Source organism: Ochlerotatus camptorhynchus, unplaced genomic scaffold (assembly GCF_037179485.1).
Source record: "Ochlerotatus camptorhynchus isolate MF236.1 unplaced genomic scaffold, CSIRO-AGI_Acam_v1.1 ptg000080l, whole genome shotgun sequence".
Classification (NCBI taxonomy): domain Eukaryota; kingdom Metazoa; phylum Arthropoda; class Insecta; order Diptera; family Culicidae; genus Ochlerotatus; species Ochlerotatus camptorhynchus.
In genome coordinates this window covers 1,029,589-1,050,128 of record NW_027040570.1, presented here as the reverse complement: position 1 = coordinate 1,050,128, position 20,540 = coordinate 1,029,589, and the positions used below count along the sequence as shown (strand labels likewise).

Genomic DNA, 20,540 nt, shown 5'->3' with positions numbered 1-20,540 from the left:
GCCAGTCACTTTCGAATGTATGCTCGGTGCTCGATAGTTCCCGCGATTAATGTGTTGAGATGCTTCAAATGTGGAGAATTTGGGCACAAGAGCATGGATTGCAAAAATTGTGAGAGATGCTCTAGGTGCAGCCAAACAACACAAAACGTCGGAGTGTACGTCAACTGTATTGAAATGTATTAATTGTTTGAAAATGAATAAAGACCGTAAAATGAACCTGGACGTCAACCATGCCGCATTTAGCTCGGAATGTTAGCTTTATAAAAGACTTTTTGTTCAGAAGAAAAGCAGCTTGCGTTTCAATAAATAGCAACCAAGTTCCAGGAATGTGATTTTTTGTATTTGAATATTGCGGGGTTGTCAACAAACTACGTAGTATTACGTCATTTTTTTTTTTTTTTTTTTCTTTATTTTAGAGATTTTTAGCCTGAGGCTAGTTCATCTCTTCAGTATTACGTCAGATTGTTGAGGAAAAACGTCCTCTTTTAGTTTGATTATCTGAAACTCATATAGGGGAATTTACGTATTCTCGGCAACCTAAGCAGCGACCTTCTTTCTATAGCCCTTTTTTCTAAGGAACGCACACATATGCAGTATTGGTTTGTTTACAATCTTTTGCTGCCAGCTGCTCTAACAATTTCAGTCGAAAGAATTGTCAAAAACTGTTTTGAAACGCTTTTACAAAGCTCCAATCTTCTCTAGTGAGAGCGAGTATTGTCGGCAACCAGTTTTTCTTCGGCAACCGTTCCATTTGAACTGCATGTAAATCTGCTGTTCTATTATCGGCAACTCGAAATCAGCTACAATTTGTAGTGCGTGTGTTTCATTTCAAGAAAACCTTGCTAGATTGCTTTTTCTCAGTGGTAAAAGTATAGTCAAATTGAAGTTGAAAGCATAAAGAATCGTTTGCATGCATTCAGCGAAGTGTTTTCGTAAGAAAATCAAGTGAAAATAGTGTTTCAATTTGGGCTGCCGAAAATAGTCTGGCATGCCGAAGCCGTCATTTCCCCTAGTAGAAACTCCTCCCTTTGGCTAGTTTTTAACCTGGACGTTGGTGGGCGGGCCTAATCTTATGCTTCATAGTGGAGCGTTGGAGACGGTTGGTTTAGGTCCAGCATCGTTGGCTCATGCCGTGACAGAATAGCGTCATGAGCATGCGATGAGGATTACTGAGCTATTTAAAATAATTCGTTTGATTTTGAGATGTAATAGATTCACTTCCTCAACTTTGATGCTAGACGCCTTACAATAGTTGTCGGTGAAGCAAAGAATTGTATATTTGACTATGGTGTTCATTTTCAAATTAGTTAACGGTTTGCTGCCTCGATATTTGTGTGATCGAATTGAAAGAGGAAGTGACTTTCACAGATATAATACTAGAAACGCGGTTGAAATAAGAACACCACATTTCTTGACTTTTGCTTCACAGATATTTTAAAGGAATAAATGTTTTCAATTCGATGCCTAGACATATCATACGTTCAGCAACTTGAGTTAGTAGAAAGTTTTCTGGCAAATGTCGGGGGTTCGTGATCATTCCTGACATTGCTGAAAATTATGATAGCATCAGATTGCGGAGTGGCTAGTGTAATATGATGCTTTGTTGATTGTTCATTAACTATTGATCGCTTGTAATACTTACTGAATATTTTAGGTGGACAAAACTAAGAGGTTGACTCCTGAGCTTTTCCACATTTATATCGCTGTGAAGCAACTGTAAACTCTAGAGGAAATTTATATCTGTAACTGTAACTAGTTCGATTTTGTTAGCTAACATAGTTAAAATGTCATATTTAATTATCTTAAAGATAAATCGTCCAGCTCAAACCTTTGTTGGGGTAAGAGGTGGGACCATCTATATATATAATATGAACTAACCTTGTTTGTCCTTCTATTATTTGCTGCTTATTCTCTTTTTCGGACCAGCAAATGATTCTCGCAAATGATAAGAAATAATTTTCCGGAAATCGGCCAAATGACCTTCGGCCCAATGACCCAGCATCATCTAGAAGGTCAAGATAAGACATGTACATAATGCCAAAGTGAACTCTAACGTCATGCAGTGAGATAATTTTGAGCTAACTTCGCAGCAAGGCGGAAGGCTTTTACCTGGACTTCCTGGTTAACTTTTCTAGGTTACGGTTTCAGATCTATTACCGAACCCTAGTCCTGACTACTTCAAACTAGGGTGACAGGTTTTTCTTCAGTAATCCAAGGAACACATCTTAGTCAGTTCTCGTTACGTTTTACGCCTTGTTGATATTGAGTTACATTCCACCGAGGATGATGTAGGCACAAGGAAAAAATTGGTTTGTCTTCTATGTGATTCCTAATTTTCTATTCGTTGTTCTCTGGTTTGAAGTGGTTATGACTAGGGTTCTGATGCACAGTCAATATCGATGCCATTGATTGATTCTGTAGCCAAAGAATTCAATTTTGATTGACAAAGGGGTGCGCTTTATAGGGGTGCTTCCACTCTCCGAAGGATGTGGGACCTAATAATTAGAATTGGTTCCTTGCGATAAAGGCAAAAATAACAACTGTATTAAAACCGTTATTATTTCTCAATAGTTATGGAGTAATACGGCATTCAAATTTATAATTTTTGAAGCTAGAAATTCGTGTTGTTTTGTAAAGCAGCGGGAAAACCTAGTAATTACTTTTTTTAAATTTAAGATAGTCATGGTTACTCCTAAATGTAGACTATTTCCATTTGGAATCGTTTTTCAAATATGAAAACATATTCATTCAATTTTGATTTCAAGCATCGAACTTGATTAAATATTTTTTTCAACAAATGAAATCATCTAAAAATAACAATCATCTGGTAACACCGATACGATGAACATGGAATTCTGTGCGGGGGTGTCCATCCAGCATCCAAAATAAGAGTTAATCAACGATTAAAAAACGCTTTCCGTCTTTTTGCTCGTAAATTGTGGCATGTTTTACGGTGAGATAGAGTTTGATGGCACGGCTGACTGATTAGCCATGCCAACGCCTTCCACCAACATCACAACAGGGATGTGTAAAATCATTCCACACTTTAACCACGTTCGCGCCGCGCCGCGCTTAAAATCGCGCTTTTTTGATGGCTCAATTGTGGCTGCCGCAGCATCCTACGAATCTTGAACTGGAAACAAATTTCGTATTTTTCCACTTAAGAAGCTGTTAAAGTGGCTCGATCCAAAATTGGCTTCACACTACAATAATTGTTATATCACTTGACTGTGAGCGCTGCTCACATGATTTCATGAGCTCGCATAATTGCTCGCGCTATGCGTCATAAATCATGCTTTGCCCCGTTTGAAAATGCTTCCGAGCGTTAAATTTTTATCATGTACCGGTAGCGACGAATTAAGACAATTAAGAAGGGCCGTGCGTAGGCATGGGAACGCATGGGATATGTCGTCGCTTTGGAGACACTGAAGAACCTAGTCGGGAAGGGAATTAGAAGCAATGACGGTTCATCAGATTGCTGACGGTGAAATGGCTCTAATTAGTGCGACTGACTGACACGCTAATTCAATCAAACCACGGAATTAATCACGTCTCGGTTAGCAGGCTGTTACCCAACGCAAGTTTCATGTTCTCAGAAACTTTGGAACGGTTTGATTCTAAGGCCAAGGTGGATAGTATCAGTTAAAGGTTACTAATATAAGTTAAGATTAAGACATTTTTTGACGTAGGACTACGTCTTTGATTTCTATATGGGGGTACACTTTGTGAAAACCGCAAATGGAACATGTAACAAATTAAGAAAGATTTTGAACGTTAATAACTCAGCTGCCCCTGGTCCAATTTCAATAATTTTATCACCAATCGATCAGAAATATGGCTACGCATTGATAAAAATGCTTCCAAATGTTGATTTTCAACAAGAAACTATTGAAAAACTGGTAAATGTTCAGCATTGTCCAAAAGCGTCGAATTAACTAACAGATCCACCAATTACCTACATGCATATGCTGCTTCCCCAGCACAGTCGTCAGGGAGTAGTAAGTAGACGAAACAAGTCGAAGTGGCATTCGCCTCCGATCCTCGGGCGCGTGCGAATAGGGAGGATGGAATTGCGTAATACTTTACACACTCATCGCCATGTTCAGAACCAAACGCTAATTCTTCGAGATAACCACCATCCGTCGTCTGGCTCGCCGTGGCGGTGTCTGACGTATCTCTGGTTTGATTTACGAGGTGTGCTGAAGGTGTTCCTGAAAAATGAGATCCGTGATGCTGTCACCTACACTAAACACGCCAAGCGTAAGCGGCCATGGATGTCATCTACGTTTTTGAAGTGACAGAGACGCACTCTGTTTGGTTTCGGAGGTTAAATCATCACCAACATTGGAAACAAAAAGGCTCTTTTCAGGGCCACCAAGCTTATTACAAAAAAGAGTAGGAATAGAATTCATCTGCCTGTTTGTCCATATTCAGAACCACCGACCACACAAAATGCTCATGTAATCAAACTGGAAGCAGGGATACAAATTGTTTTGATCAATCTTGATCAACTTTGAATCGCCACGGCCGGATATTTTCGATGGAAGAAGCAACAATCTAGCATCTAATTCGACGAAGACGTCAGGAAACATTTCTTGATCAACAATAGAATAGGGCCCATCAGCATTTGTAAACAAACCGTTCCAAAGCCTCACAAATCGAAGGCCGCTCACACAAACCAACACCAACATCTTGTAGGTAGAAGTTTCCCCTATCCGATGATGGTGTTGGTTTGTGTGGGTGGCCTTCACTTTGTGAGTTAAGAGCTTTGGAACGGTTTGTTTACAAATGCTGATGGGCTCTTTTTTATTGTTGATCCAGATTTGTGAAGCCGAGTTATTTACGAAAGAGAGTGTCGATGAAGAGAATCGATCAATGTAGATAGGACCTATTAAAAAGTGACGCGAGATTTGTTTTCCGTACTGAGGTCCAATGCTACCGACGCCAGGGAGGCAGCTCCCAGAGATGTTATGCCTTAGAACAAGCCGATGGCGCCGACTGAGATTGGACCCAGGCCTGCTGGGGTGAGAGGTAATCACGCTAACCACAGACGCCGATATCTATCACGGCGAATGAGAACGACCCAAATTTGAGTTTAGTTATCACAGAAATAAGAAATAAAGTGCAGGAACTCAGCGATGAGTAAATTTGCTTCATGTTTTCCCAGGTTTTTCCAGGATTTTCCAGGGAAAAATTCCCGAATTTGAGAAAAGTAAAGATTGGATTCACTCAGTCTATTGGCACTACTCCGAGACTGAATAAAATTTTCGTCAATCTCCTCATTTTCTGGCAGACTTTTTAGGTTTTCCACACGAAATCATGAGACAAATTTACTCATCACTGAGTTCCTACACTTTTGGCGATTATGAGTGAACTAAACTCAAATTTGGGTCGTTCTCATTCGCCGTGTACGCAAAAAGAAAATAGCCAGTGTCGCTACTTGATAGCAAACTACTCATAATGGGAGGAGTCTTTGTAGCTTTTATACTACTTGGTTGCACATCATTCTGCTTTAAGCTAAAAAATATAAAGCAGCGCTGCTGTCTGGTATCAGCTCGATTCGCTGCCAGACTGTTGAGCAGTTCAGTCGATTTGAATTCTCTCTAGTTTCGTTCGTTCGTTCGCAAGTCGAATTAGCTCCGCGTTGTGTAGTGACGCTCTCGCTGACCCAGCCATGGGTAAGAAATCGCGCGGTAACGCGAGTGCCGGTTTACCGGGAAAACAGACTCTCCCAGGAGACGGCGCGACCACCGAGCCAGCCCAGAAGAAGCAGAAGAAAACCCCATTGCCCATCCCGACAGGCGTTGCGGACCCGCAGCCGGGGCCTCCCGGAACTAAACGACCCAGACCTGAAGACAGCAGCGCCACCGTATCAGCAGCAAAAAAGCTGCTGAGCAACAATCCGTTCTCCGCCCTGCAGAACGGAGCCCAGCCACAGTCGGACCCTGAGACGGTGCCGAAAAAAGTTAAGTTGCCACCCTTCTATGTGAAGGGCTTCCCTCCCGGGCTATGGGAGCAGCTGGATTTCTACATTAAGCAGGGCCTTCGCTGCACCATTCAACGGTGCACGGAAGGCTACAAACTGATGGTCCCGGCCGAAAAACACTTCAACGCAGTTCAGGCCCTCTTGGACAGAATGAAGCTGGAGTACTTCTCCCACGACATCGAGTCCACCAAGCCGCTGAAAGTGGTGCTGCGCGGGCTCCACGACATGGACACCACCACCTTAATGGACGAGATTAAGGCGAACGGCCTCAAGCCGGTCGAAGTCCACAAGATGACCCGCAGCAAGGCCATCAAGTATCGTGACCAGCTCTACCTGGTCCATCTGGAGAAGAACTCCACAACCGTGAAGGATCTCCAGACGACACGCACACTGTTCCACATCGTAGTGAAGTGGGAGCGGTATAAACCCACCCACCGTGGCGTCACTCAGTGCTCGAACTGCCTATTGTTCGGGCACGGCACCAGGAATTTCCGCATGGCCAGCCGCTGCATCAAATGCGGCAAAAACCATAAGATCGACAACTGCGACAGCATCGAGGAAGCCACTCCCACATGCGCCAACTGCGGTGCCGCCCACAAGGCCACGAGTAAGGCCTGTCCGAAGCGGGCCGAATACGCCGAGATCCGGAAGAAGGCCTCGTCCAACAGCCAGCCCGGTCGCAAGAAGGTTCCAGAAAACAACGCGCAGAACTTTCCTCCGTTATCACCGGTCCAATCACGGCCAATTCCAGTGTTGCCACCGCTCCCGCTCAACCAACAGTTGTCTGCCGCTGCAGTACCTGGTCAAGCCTCCAGGCCATCGACGGATCCCCCTGCTCCGGGATTGGCCGGTACAACCGGTGAAGCTACAGACGATTCTCCGCTGTCAACGGATGAGATCGTCACACTGTTGGCCCAGGCCATCATCATCAAGCGCACCTGCGCAACAAGAACACAACAGCTCCAAGCTATCATCTCCTTCGTCGCTAATTATGGACCGTGAACCCATAAAGATCGCCAACTGGAACGCTCGCTCCGTAGGGGCGAAAAACATTGAGCTTGCAGACTTCCTCCGCAAGCACGACATCGACGTGGGCCTTCTCACCGAGACCCACCTCAAGACCGGTGACAGCTTCTGGCTGCCCGACCACAGCATTGTCCGGCTTGATCGCACCAGCTCCAGGGGGGGCGGTGTCGCGGTCATCATCAAGAAAGGCATCAAGTACTGCACCCTACCCCACTACCGCACTTCCATCATCGAGGCCGTCGGCGTTGAGGTGGAAACATCGACCGGAAACGTCCGGTTCATCGTTGTCTACTGCCCCCGGCAATGTACCGTTAGCAATGGTACAGCACAGCAGTTCAAGAACGACCTTGCCATCATAACCCACACCAATGCCCGCTTTGTAATCGGAGGGGACCTGAACGCCCGGCACGAGGCCTGGCGGAACTACCAGCAGAACCAGAACGGCCGCCTGCTATTCGACCATTCCCAGCATGGTCTCTATTCCGTCTGGTTTCCGGACGAACCAACCTTCACATCACCGACGGGCAACCCATCGACGCTGGACCTGTTCTTGGCAAACACCAGATTAGCCAAGCCGGTTGCCGTCAACGACCTGAGTTCGGACCACCAACCGGTGCTGACCGAGCTGGGCTACAACGTGGCCCCTGCACCGTGCCAGCGGAAGGACTACCATCGAGTCAACTGGGTCCAGTTTCGACGCGTGGTCGACCGCCACATCGACGACAACCCACCGCTCGACACAGTGGAGGACATCGACCGGGCCCTGGAGGGTCTCCATCAAGCCATATCCGTGGCTGACGAAGAGTGCGTTCGACGAGTTCCTGTGAGGGGTAAGTTTCAAGCAATTGATTCCCACACCAAACTCTTGATTCGGCTCAGAAATGTTCGTAGACGCCAGTTTCAGCGGACTGGGGATCTGCAGCGTAAATACGAAATGGTCGATCTGAATCGGCAGATCGCTTCCAGAATGGTCTCAATCCGGAACGAGAGTTTCGGGCGGCTCGTTCAGAACCTGGACGACCGTTCCAGACCATTCTGGAAGGTTGCCAAGGTGCTGAAGTCTCACCCCAAGCCCATTCCACCACTTAGAGTCAATGACGAACGGCTTATCACCAACGAAGAGAAGGCCAATGCAATTGGGGAGCACATTGCCCAGTCGCATTTGCTTGGCTCTACAATACCAAGTCCACTCGAGAACCAGGTTGTGCAGTGCGTCCAGACGTTAGATGCCTCCCCTTGTGCCGTCCCTCCAGAAGAACGGATTACAGAGGAACAAATTTGCTCAGCGCTGAAACACAGTACGAACATGAAGGCTCCCGGGTTTGACGGAATATTCAACCTAGAGTTGAAAAATCTCAGCGCGAGGGTGCACTCGCTGCTTTCTGCCATCCTCAACAGATGCTTGGAGCTGCACTACTTTCCAAGCATCTGGAAGGTGGCAAAAATCATCCCGATCCGCAAACCTGGGAAAGACCCTTCACTACCGTCAAGCTACAGACCGATTAGCCTGCTCTCAGCGCTGAGCAAGCTGTTCGAAAAATTGATCCTCAGCCGACTAAACAAGTTTGTGGAGGAACATGACATTCTTCTTCCGGAACAGTTCGGGTTCCGCAAGGGGCATTCCACCAATCATCAGCTAGTGCGGGTGATGAATAACATCCGAAGTAACAAAGCTGTATCCAAGTCCACAGCCATGGCCTTGTTAGACGTCGAAAAGGCGTTTGACAATGTCTGGCACGACGGACTTATATACAAGCTTTGTAACTCCAACTTTCCACCATACCTTGTGAAAATCACCCGTAACTATCTCCAGCAAAGGTCGTTCAGGGTGTCGTTGAATAGTTCCCTTTCGGGACAATTTCCGATCCCAGCAGGTGTTCCGCAAGGGAGTCTGCTGGGACCACTGCTTTACAGCATCTACACGTCGGACATCCCTCCTCTAGGAGACGGTTGCGTGTTCTTTCTGTTTGCAGATGACACCGCGATAGCCGTCAAGGGTAGGATGCCTCGTGAAATTACGAACAAGCTCCAACGATGCCTTGACACCTTTACTGATTATGCCACCACGTGGAAAATCAAAATCAACGCCTCGAAAACCCAAGCGATCATGTTCCTTCACAGACAATCATTAAAACTTAAACCGTCTCCCTCCTGTACCGTAATGATGGATGGTACAAGGGTCGAGTGGTCCACTGATGTTACTTATCTCGGGATGTTGTTCGATGAGAAGCTCCTGTTCCGCTCGCACATAGAGAAAACCCTAGTTAAGTGCTCCGCCTTGGTTAGGTGTTTGTATCCGCTCATTTGCCGCAGATCCCGCCTCTCAAGGCAAAACAAACTGGCTGTTTACAAACAGATCATAGCCCCCGCGATCTTCTATGCCGCCCCGGTGTGGGAATCGTGCGCTCAGACCCACAGGAACAAAATCCAGGTTGCACAGAATAGAGTGTTGAGGATGATCCTAGATCGTCCATTCGACACAAGAATAGCAGACCTCCATCAAGAGGCAGAAATTCCCAAAGTAGATTCCAAAATTGATGATATGACAACTAAATTTATTCAAAAATGCAATCTTTCTGAACATGCTTTAATAAGCAATTTGTACATAGTAGGTTAAGTGTATATAGTAGAGTAGGTTAGTTTTAAGCTGTAAATAGTAGTATTAAGTAGTTTCTCTTCAAATTCTAAAAACAAAACAAACCAATCCCACCAAGGTGGTCGACCGTGTACTAAGTCTAGGACTAATTCTGTAAAACAAATTTTGAATTTTGCCCATACTTAAAGATGAAGAAAGCAATTAAATCACTTAGTAAAAATTTATATGGTAATCGTCCAAGTTAAACTAAAATAAAGATCATTTAAACTAAAAAAAAAAAAAAAAAAAACTAACTGGTATCAGCTCATTTTCGCTTCGGACGGCGTGGTCAGCAATAGCAGCAGTAGGTCGTGGCTGGTCGTGGCAAAGGAGGTGCCAATCGTCATCGCAAATTCTTCGAGGTAACCACCATCCGTCGTCTGGCTCGCCGTGGCAGTGTCTGACGTATCTCCGGTCTGATCTACGAGGTGTGCTGAAGGTGTTCGTGGAAAATTAGGTCCGTGATGCTGTCACCTACTCTAAACACGCCAAACGTAAGTGGCCATGGATGTCCTCTTCAATAAAACGGCCCTTTTCAGGGCCATCAAGCTTACATCAGAAAAGAGTTGGAATAGAATTTATCTGTGCTTGTTTGTCCATATTCAGAACCACAAGCCCCCAACGACCACACAAACTTGGAAGCAGGGGTGCAAGTGATTTTGATTGATTCTCATAATCAACTTTCTTTTTGAAAAAGATTACTACAAATTTGGATCGCCTACAATTCAAAAACGGAAAGAGTTGAGATAATAGATATTTCAGGCATAACATTCGATAACGGCACAAAAGCATTTGTAAACAAACCTTCTAAGGCCCTTTACACGCGAACCAAAGTACGCCCTCGCAAACCAACAACATCATCGCATAGGGGCAACTATCACCTTTCCGAAAGTGGTATTGGTTTGCGTGGGCGTACTTTAGTTCGCGTGTAAAGGGCCTTAGAATGTTTGTTTACAAATGCTTTTGTGCCGTTATCAAATGTTATGCCTGATTTGATCAATTAAAAGAACTTAATGCTCTTCACATTTATTCCGTCCACTAGCGGTCCTACGTCAAGCTTCCGTTCGTGCCCCTAGGCACAGACCCTTCTACTTTTTATTTAAAAATACTAATAATCACTTTATTTTTACTTTAGGATGTGAAAAAAACACGACTGCTCTCAAAAACACGAAACTTTTTGGAAACTTACCTGAAAAAATCTGCTCTGGATTTCGACAAACGAGAGAGAAATCAAGTGTTCCCGGGGGTCAAGTGTGTTCAATTTTCCTATTGTGTTGCGAACGCAATAATACCGTATGTCCAAAGTACCCGAGACAGTTTCCAACCTATACGATTTTCTATACCGGACTCGGAATCCAACCCGCCGTTTCCGGCTCGCCGCTTACTGGCTAGGCTATCTGAGGCCCCAACTGTGGTGCATACCACCCTTCGGTTTCTATAAGCTCGACATTCACCTGCACTGTGTACATGCATTGAAACATCCACCACCGCATTAATGGCTAATTAAAAGCTACGAAAACCCGCATCAAAACAAAACCACCAGCACTTACCTGCTAAAAAGCTTCAAGCTTCAGCAGGCGCTTCGAGAGTTTTCCTCTCCCAGCTCCGTTCGTGGGTCGCTCGGGAGCTTTTCGTACAATTCGCGCATCCCACCCCGTCGAATCGTGCGCCGTTCGGACGAGTCGTTGGGTGTGCGCGCGCGCATTTGATTCAGTTCCACTTCGGACAGCAACCTGTTAACAAGTCCTAACCCCGAGTAAGTCGACTTAGCGATTTTCTCTTCGACGCGGCATTTTTTTTTTCTTAATTTGTTTTATGTTTTGATTCGTGCAGTAGCATAATCCAATTGGATCTCTCTGTGCAGTGAAAGAGAAGAGTAGTGTTGTTTGTTGTGTTCCAAAAATAAAATTAAAAACCCCTTCTGAAACCGGAGAGGCAATTTATCAATTTTCGATCAGTGCACCACTTTTGCCCGTTGTTCCGCGGTTGTTGGTTTCTTTGATTGACAATCGTCAAAATTGTCTTGTGAGTTTTTGTGCAATCACTGCTGGCAGCGTATTTGAATATTTGGAAGATTGTGCCGAATAGAGGAAAATTGGCGGCTTTTGGTGAAATAGTCGAGCACAAAGTATCGCCGAAAGGAAAACTCGTGACCGGCAACGGCAACGAGTTTAGTTTAGTGGTGGCCTAAAAAACCGAAGTATTGTCTGCCGTCTGCCGCAAGTAATAGGAGAGTTATTCAACGGTGTGACTCGGTTTGGGGCAAATCGTGCAGATCAATCTGCGAACGTCACGAGGATTATTACAACCACTGACTGACACACACTGCTGCTGCTGCTGCTGCTGCTGCACCCATTTGGATTTTCCTGCGCGGAGACCTTTTGACTGTTGTTGCTACTGCCTGCCAAAGCAATCGTAATCAACTAACTTTAGGTAGGTTAAATTCAATAGCTTCACGACTTTTCAATTTTGTATTTGCATTTGCTTTCGAGCAGCATTGGTTGTGTGCTGTTTATTTATGTTTGCGTGGTTTGAAGTCACTTTCCGAAACGGATTTTGTGCCCCTTCACGGTGACGGCGATGACGACGAACTGGTTTATTGGCAGTATGTCGCTTCTCCAGTTGACCCATTTTTCGATATATAGTTATCGGAGACTGGTTTTTTGTTGTGCGTGAAATCATAGCTGCTTTGGGCTTGTCGTTAAGCGCAATTGGGGTGTTGTTACGGAGAATGCAGCAGTGCTCGGTGGTTATCGGGTTATCAGGGATAACATTTGCAATGTCATCAATACAGAGGCCTAGTGTTTATATATCCAGTAATTGAAATGAGTCTGCTTATCGCTTTGCTTTACCAATAATTGTTGATAAGCAGCACGGTTGCGATAAAAATCTATTTTTGCGCCGAGCTGTTATCACCCATTCAGTTGTTGAATAATTGCTAAAATTTCTTCGAATCAACTAGAGATTCGAAAATTGACGTTTTAAGTCAAAGTGTAAAGCATTTTTCAGAAGCTCTATATGTACATCAACCGGAGTAAGCATCAAATGTGACATAAGAGTCTTACATTCATGTTATGTGTTAATTGTTAAAAATGTAATGAAAGTTCTGGATGTTCAGGATTGCGTCACAAAGGAGTTTTAACGATAATTTGAAGGAATCAAGTTATGTCAAAACAATTCCTAATGAGTTCTGGCTAGAACTCCAAGGTAATTGTGAGAAGAACTCCAGATGAATTTTAAGGAAAGTTCTGAGCACTATTTTTATGAAGTTCTGAGTGTAATCCCATAACGGTTGTGAGGAGGATCCCAAGTTCAATGGATCATATCATTCCAGTAGCTAAAAATTACCCAGGGTGGTAAGTGAACCAAGAAAACCTGAAAAAGCCGGGAATTTGAAAAATCTACCAGGAAAATAATCCTGATTCTCAATTTCACATAAGTGATAATGGCACAAGTTTTAACAAAACGGATGTCATCGTTTATTTTTATAATCAGGTCAAATTATTGCAGATTCCGCACCTGATATACTCCTGCGCTTAAAATAACAGTCATGGGTTCGCACTGGTCATACCATTTAAATAATTAGCTTCTTAATGTTTTTTATGGCTCGAATTCATTAGTATAGCTTGCCAGTACTGCTCTAAGGCTGCTACTGCTTTCAAATAAGTAGATTTTTGAATTTTATTTCCTGTGCGAAAGTGTTACTGTGCAATAATTTTTTGCACAGAAGTCTAAAGTTGTGCAAAATGCGCAATAATAATTCCGTTCAAACTAACTAACCGCACAACTTAAAGTTTATTAAACGTATTGCGTATTTATTTATTTATTTATTTATTTATTTTCATCAACCGATGTAGACTACTACAAATACATATACAAAATTGTTTTTCTTAAGAATATTAAAAAAATATATATTGTGTGCTATTCTATTTTTACTTCTTACGAGTTATGATTCCGTATGGAGTTAAAATATTGTTTAAGTTTATGCCGAGACATTGAAAAGTCAATGGTTTCGCAGTATTGATTGTAAGACACGATTTAATGGCCCAAATTTTGCACATTTCGTGCGATGATGGGTTATGGCAAATGCTGATTCTAATCGTTCTTCGCGCGTGATTGAAAATAGAATGCTCCAATATTCCAGTTTTGACCTTACATAGCCAATATATAGTGTTTTAATTGTGTATGTGTCCCGAAAGTTGTAGGAAAAGCGCATGATAACGTCTAGCATGTTATTTGCCCTGTGAATAAGCATGTTATTTGCCCCATGAATAAAACATCATCGCACAAATTATGCAAAATATGGGCCATTAAACCGCATGATGGCCTCTTACAATAAACACTGCGAAACCATTGACTTTACAATGTCTCGGCATAAACTAAAGCAATATTTTTATTCCATAAGAAATAACAACTCATAAAAGAAAAGACAAGAAAGCTGACACTACTTTTTTATATAAATATATATTTAGGAAAACAAAACTGTATTAATTAATTGTACTAGTCTACGTTGGTTGACGAAATAAATAAATAAATAATAATTGTATTGTAATGCTCTATGAAAGTTAGTTTGGAGTCTAAGATAATCCCTTAATCCCTAACTCTTTCACATTTTTCTACATTCTGATTTTCTAATGCAATTGAAATGTTTGATGGTGTTCTTTTTCTGCTAAATGATATTAATTTGCATTTTTTACATTTAGTTCTAATAGGCTTTTTTTGCACCATGTGTAGAATATGTGTATTTCTCTCTGGAATATATTGAAGTCTTCATCATTTCTTATTTCCAAAAAGAGCTTCATGTCGTCGGCATAGATTAGCAATCTTATTTTTTTGAGAATGAAGGAAATGTCGTTTACATACAGAATGAAAAGAAGAGGTCTCAAATGAGAGCCTTGGGGGACTCCTGAGGTGACTTGAATTAGGGTTATTTGTTGGCGGTTAGTTGAATATGATTCAAGCCATTTCGGGAGCTCTGGCTCAATTCCATTTTTTTTTTTCAATTTGAAGAGTAGCATTGGTATTTAAATTAGGTCAAATTCCTTGCTAAAATTCGTATAGAGGGCTCCTCGAACGTCCTTTAAAGAAGCCGTGTTGCATATCAGTAATTCTATTTTTGGTTTGAAGAAATAATGTTTCATTTACAATTGCCTCAAAAAGCTTTGGATAATGGCTATTCCACGATAATTACGTACGTCAGCTTTCCGGCCAGATCTAAAAATATGTACTAAAAATGAGCTTTTTCAAATTTTTGGGAAGGTTCCGAATTCCAGTGACATATAAAAAAGCCACAACAATGGAGCAGTGAGTTGACTTTTAAAATATACTAGAGGAATTCCGTCAGGTCCAGGACCTTTTGAGGCGTCTAAATTCTTTAAAGCCTGCAAAATATCCTGCACTTGAAGTTGAGTTACGTCAATGTCCCATGAAAATTCTGGATAAAATGCAAAATAATCGCGGTTGCAATCTTCTTTGGAAAATGTCGTATAGATCTCTTGAAAAAAAAAATTGCAAAAAGATTAAATTTTTTTCCGAGCTATCCCCGACACGTTCGTCAAGATTTATTATTGATGGAAAATTGTCAGATTTTAATTTGGTTTTTACGCAACTGAAGAAGTTGTTTGGGCAGGACTTTATTTCAAGTTCAGTTTTTGAATTAATTTCTTCAAATGCATTACTAATGGCTAAATCCAGTTGATCGCATATGTCCAAGTAAATAACCAAATTTTCACTATTATTGTGTTTTTTGTAATGTTTTTGTGCTTTCTGTTTTCGATTTTCTAAGTTTGTTATTTTTCTGTTATACCAGACTGGATTTTTAGTGCTTCCTAAGCGTATTTTTTTCTTCAAAGGTATTTCTTCCGAAATTATTCCTGATAAAATTTGGTATCATATATCACTATTTTCATATTATATCTCGAATCAATTGGATGTATAATTTGGTAACGATAATTACGTTTTTCATTGATTGCAGAATCGAGCAAAAATTGACAGCTGAGCATACCGTGGTACATTTATTTGTAAATAAAAACGCCATTTTGAAAAAGATTACAAAATCTCAAATGCCCCAATGTTACCACAAATGTAAATCATTGCCCATAACAAACAATTATGCAATGTTTCATGCAAATCGGAGAAGGTCGCGTTATTTTTGTTTGCTATTTGGCCTAGAACTTTAGATAACACTTCAGAGAAGATCAGGAAAGTTAAGGGAAAAGTTCAGAGAAGTTAAGAGAACTCTACACAGAACATCTCAGAAACGCTCAGGGATCACTTCAAAGAAGTTCAGGGAACGCTTCAGTCAAATTACGGGACCAGTTCATAGAACGTTAGAAGCACGTCAGATAAGACCAGGAAAGTTAAGGGAACTTTCTAGACAATTTCAGAGAACACTAAAAATAAATTCATATAGTACTTCAGAAAAAAAAACTCACGGAATACTTCAGAGACGTTCAGGGAACGCTTGAGAGAAGTTCAAGGAATACTGAAGGTATGTGCAGCGAAATTAAGGGAGAACTTCACAGAAGCTCAGAAAATACTTCGGAGATGGTCAGTGAACGCTTTAGAGATGTTAAATGAACATATAAGAGATGTTCAGGGAACACACAGTGATATTAAGAGAGATCTTCAGAGAAGATTGAAGAACACTTTAGAAAGATCATTAAGGAAGTATTCAAGAGAAGTTCAAACAGCACTTTAGAGAAATTCAAGGAACATTTCAGAGAACACTTAAGAGACGTTCAGGGAACGCTTCAGAGAAATGCAGGGTAAACTTGAGAGACGCTCAGAGAACGCTTTAGAGAAATTCAGGGATCACTTCAGAGAACTTTAGAGAATACTTCAGTCAAGATAAGGAATGTAGAGGGAACACTCCAGAGGCATTCAGGGAATACTTAAAAAAAAGTTTGGGAAAAACTTGAGATCAATTAAGGGTAAACTGCTGAGAAATGGAGAGAACACTGACACAAAATCAGGAAAGTTAGGGAAATTTTCAGAATTTTAAGCACAGGGAACACTTTTGAGAAGCTCTGGAAATACTTCAGAGATTGTTTCAAAGACGCTCATGGTACAGTTTAGACAATTTCTCGAAACGCTTCAGAGAAATTAAGGGAAAAGTTTAGAGAACATTTCAGAGAAGACCAGGAAAGTTGAGAGAACATCCCAGAAAAGTTCGAAGAACACTTTAAAGCCAGGGAGCACCTCTTAGAAGTTTGGAGAACACTTCAGAATAGTTCAGGGTATACTTCAGAGACACTCAGGGAACGCTTTAGAGATATTTAGAGAAGTTCATCGAATGCTTCAGAAAAATGACGGAAGTACTGGCAGATATGAACTGCCAAAGGCTCAAACTCTCTTTGATAAAGAAACCTAACCTAAGAAAGTGCTTCAGAGAACTTTAGAAAACACTTCAGAGAAGATTACACGGCGAATGAGAACGACTCAAATTTGAGTTTAGTTCACTCATAATCGCCAAAAGTGCAGGAACTCAGCGAGTTAATTTGCCTCATGTTTCCCAGGTTTTTCCAGGATTTTCCATGGAAAAATTCCCGAATTTGAGAAAAGTAAAGATTGGATTCACTCAGTCTATTGGTACTACTCCGAGACTGAATAAAATTTTCGTCAATTTCCTCATTTTCCGGCAGATTTTTTAGGTTTTCCACAGGAAACCATGAGACAAATTTTACTCATCGCTGAGTTCCTGCACTTTTGGCGATTATGAGTGAACTAAACTCAAATTTGACTCGTTCTCATTCGCCGTGTAGAAATTCAAAGAACACTCCACAGAAGCCAGGAAGAAATACACACTGAAAATGAAATTACAAATTTTTTTGAAGAAATTAAAATAAACAGTTAAAATCCTCAATAACAAACAAGTACGTTTTTATGATTCTGAAACTTATGTTTATTTAAAACCTTAACAAAAATCATAACTTTTTCTGATATTGAACACAATGGACACCTTAAAATTGACCGAAATTTCACAATATCAACAATTGTAAATTGTTTGAACTTACGTATATTTTTTTTTATTCAGAAACCATTTTTTAGTCCAGGTGACAGGAGATTCCTTGAATCAGGAGTCTTGTTAAAAGTGATCAGGGTGTCGACTACCTGAAAAAAACTTGGAAAATCAGGGAATATCAGGGAATTTATTGTTGAACCTGGGAAATCAAGGAATTTACTTGAAATTCAGGGAAATATTTCTTAATCACAGAAGCATGACAAACTTCGCTAGTTTCAAACAACTTATTTACTCGGTGTAGTTTGAGGATGGTTTAACATTTTAAATAGAGTTGCAAATTTGTGGTTGCTCAATGCTTGATGTGGCATTTTTGCAAGTTGAGCAATAATTACTAAAATAAAAGGGTATTTATTTATTTATTTATTTATTTATTTGTAATTCATCTGACATATGTGGTCTTAATGAATATGAGAATACATTTTCAAAACATTGACAAACTAGTTATTTTATTTTTAAAACGACCAGAAGTTTTGCCGAACTCAGGGTATAGGGTAAACGCACCTATAGTAGAAGTACGGTAGAAGCGTTAGGTTCCTATAGTTGTGTATGGAGACTCAATGCACAACTATAGGAACCTAACGCTTCTAACTTACCGCAACTATAGGAGCGTTTACCCTATTAATGATTTTGTGCCTACTATAAATTCAGCTCCTACTGGGTGTTGACACATTCCTGAGAGTTGATTAAAAAATCTATTTCCGTAGACACTAGACGTTGCTATTAGTTGCAAAATATAACCTCCAAATGGGTATGTGCGTCTCTTAAAAGATGTTACGCCTAATTGCGTCTGACGTAGATCCTTTGGGTTCATTGAAGTGCTTTTTAACATTTTCAAGACTTGTAAAGAGTTAAGAGAAGAAGATGATTTTTTCTGATCACTTGTAGTTCTTGTTCCTTATTGTGTTCTTAACAGCCTGTCTAGCTCAGAAAATAAACTAAATGAGTATTTACGATAATGGCCTTGGAATAGCACTTTCATGATTAAATAATGATTTAAGAAACATAGAATAACATTGCCTCGACATTGACTGTAACTCTGGTTAGCTTAGAAAATTATCTTCTCAATGAAGTTTTAGTATTGCAATTGTGATGAAATTAAGCTACTGAATTTTCGAGGTGAAAACGTTGGTTTAGCGATTTCCCACCCTAGGAATCTGGCCGTAAATTAGTGTTTTGTTAAGCGTATTATCCCGAATAATTGTTTTGTGGAGGTGGGTCTCAAATTGTACTAAAGGGAAATAATTATAAAGGGATTAAAGACAAGTGTAGGAGAACTGCTTCTAAGGGTGAGCCATACCAAAAACCTCTTCTCATATCATGAAGTTTATCGAGCAAATTTGCTGCAAAATTTAAGCGATCAAGCAAGCCTTGTTTGTAGATTGATATCGAAATGGTTGCAGCACCGACAAACCGACAGGAATAACCATAGAAATTACCACGAAATTTCTGCTCAAAGCACACTACCGACATCTGTCCCCGTATTCGCGGAAAACGTTTATCTAAGCCACGAAAACGAGTGATCTACTCTAGACAAGTTATTTTTATCTAGATGAAAAGTTTCTATGGTTGGTCACCGATGGGATCGCTGCCCATTTGAATCGGCCGTTATAGATTTTCGAGCGAAAGTTAAGTTTAAGTTTCATGTCGGTTTGTCGGTGGTTGCAGTTTCCTTCACACATCACTGAATCATGAATTGAACTGATTCCCTGGCGCTTACAATTTGTTAATTTAGAAAAATTCGGTGTCTTCCTGTGGCAACACGCAATTTCTGTCTTTTTTTTGTATTCTATAAAATGTATCGAACGCTTTATTCAATTTGAGATTGTACTGGACCACTCTTCAGTGGTTAGAAGTCCATGAAAAAATGTCCAGAAAGCACTACCCAACTACCAATTTGGCTGCAGACTAGCTAATAAAGCCAAAAATTTCTTTATGCAGCAAATTTGTGCCTGTATAGGCTGGTCTGCAGCTAGAATTTTTTGTTGCGTAGGTAGTACATATCTGAGGAAAGTAATAGCTGATGAACTTGTGTTGACAAAACCATTTAGACTGGTTTTTTTTTTAATTACTGGAAAATCAAGGAATATCAGGGAATTTGGTTTGCTGCATAGAGTCGACACCCTGATTGATGTAATCATAGTTTTGTTTTCCGAAATGCACGCAAATAAGATTTGCGATCTTTCAGAGCAAATGATGCGACGCTATGAACTCAGTAGTCTAAAATGGTCGGCACTAGTCCAGCGAGCTACTTTCATACCAAAATCTATTTACTATCCACTCGCCATTACCATTACCCGAAGGTGCCGTTTTTGACCTAAAGGGTGTCCACAGTTAAATTGAATCACTTTAAAAAAGCTGTGACATTTTGCCCTTTGGGTTAATTTTAATGAAATTTTGCGTGAGATGGCCTCAGCGTGTATGGTTTACACTGCGTCAGCTTCATTTTGAATTTTTTATTAGTTTTGTAAATGGAGTCAAAGGAAATTTTGTACACTCACCAAAACAACCTACATCTTTCGCACCGAGCCATCGGAAAGATGTTGGGCATCCAACAATCTACTGTTTCTCGGACCATAAAACGTTTCGAAGTACGTTTAACTGTCGATCGGAAGCAAGTATCGTACTACGTTGAAGATCACAAGCAAGTGGTTGCTGTCTTCAAACGCAAACCCAACTATTCTGTTCGGGATGTCGCGAAAAAACTGCACATGTAAAAAAGTTTCGTACAGAATGTCAAGAAACGGGCAGGACTACGTTCGTTCAAGGTTCAGAAAGCACCAAACCACCAAGGAACGACAGAATATGAGAGCTAGAACTCGAGCACGTAAGCTGTACAAACTAATGTTGACAACACCACACTGCTGTATCAT

At 41.2% G+C, this 20,540-nt stretch overlaps 1 protein-coding gene across 10 annotated transcripts in view; it reads left to right on the top strand.

Moving 5' to 3' along the window:
• The window catches only part of CLIP-190 (Cytoplasmic linker protein 190), a 289,367-nt gene that overhangs the window by 26,567 nt on the left and 242,260 nt on the right, over nucleotides 1–20,540 (top strand). The window contains exon 1 of one of the 10 annotated variants that reach the window (XM_065217815.1): nucleotides 11,345–12,080. The exons of the other annotated variants lie outside the window; for them this stretch is intronic. The gene's annotated coding sequence lies outside the window, so the exon portion shown is untranslated. Of the gene's footprint in view, nucleotides 1–11,344; nucleotides 12,081–20,540 lie in introns of those variants that run through there. 10 annotated transcript variants of the gene reach the window in all.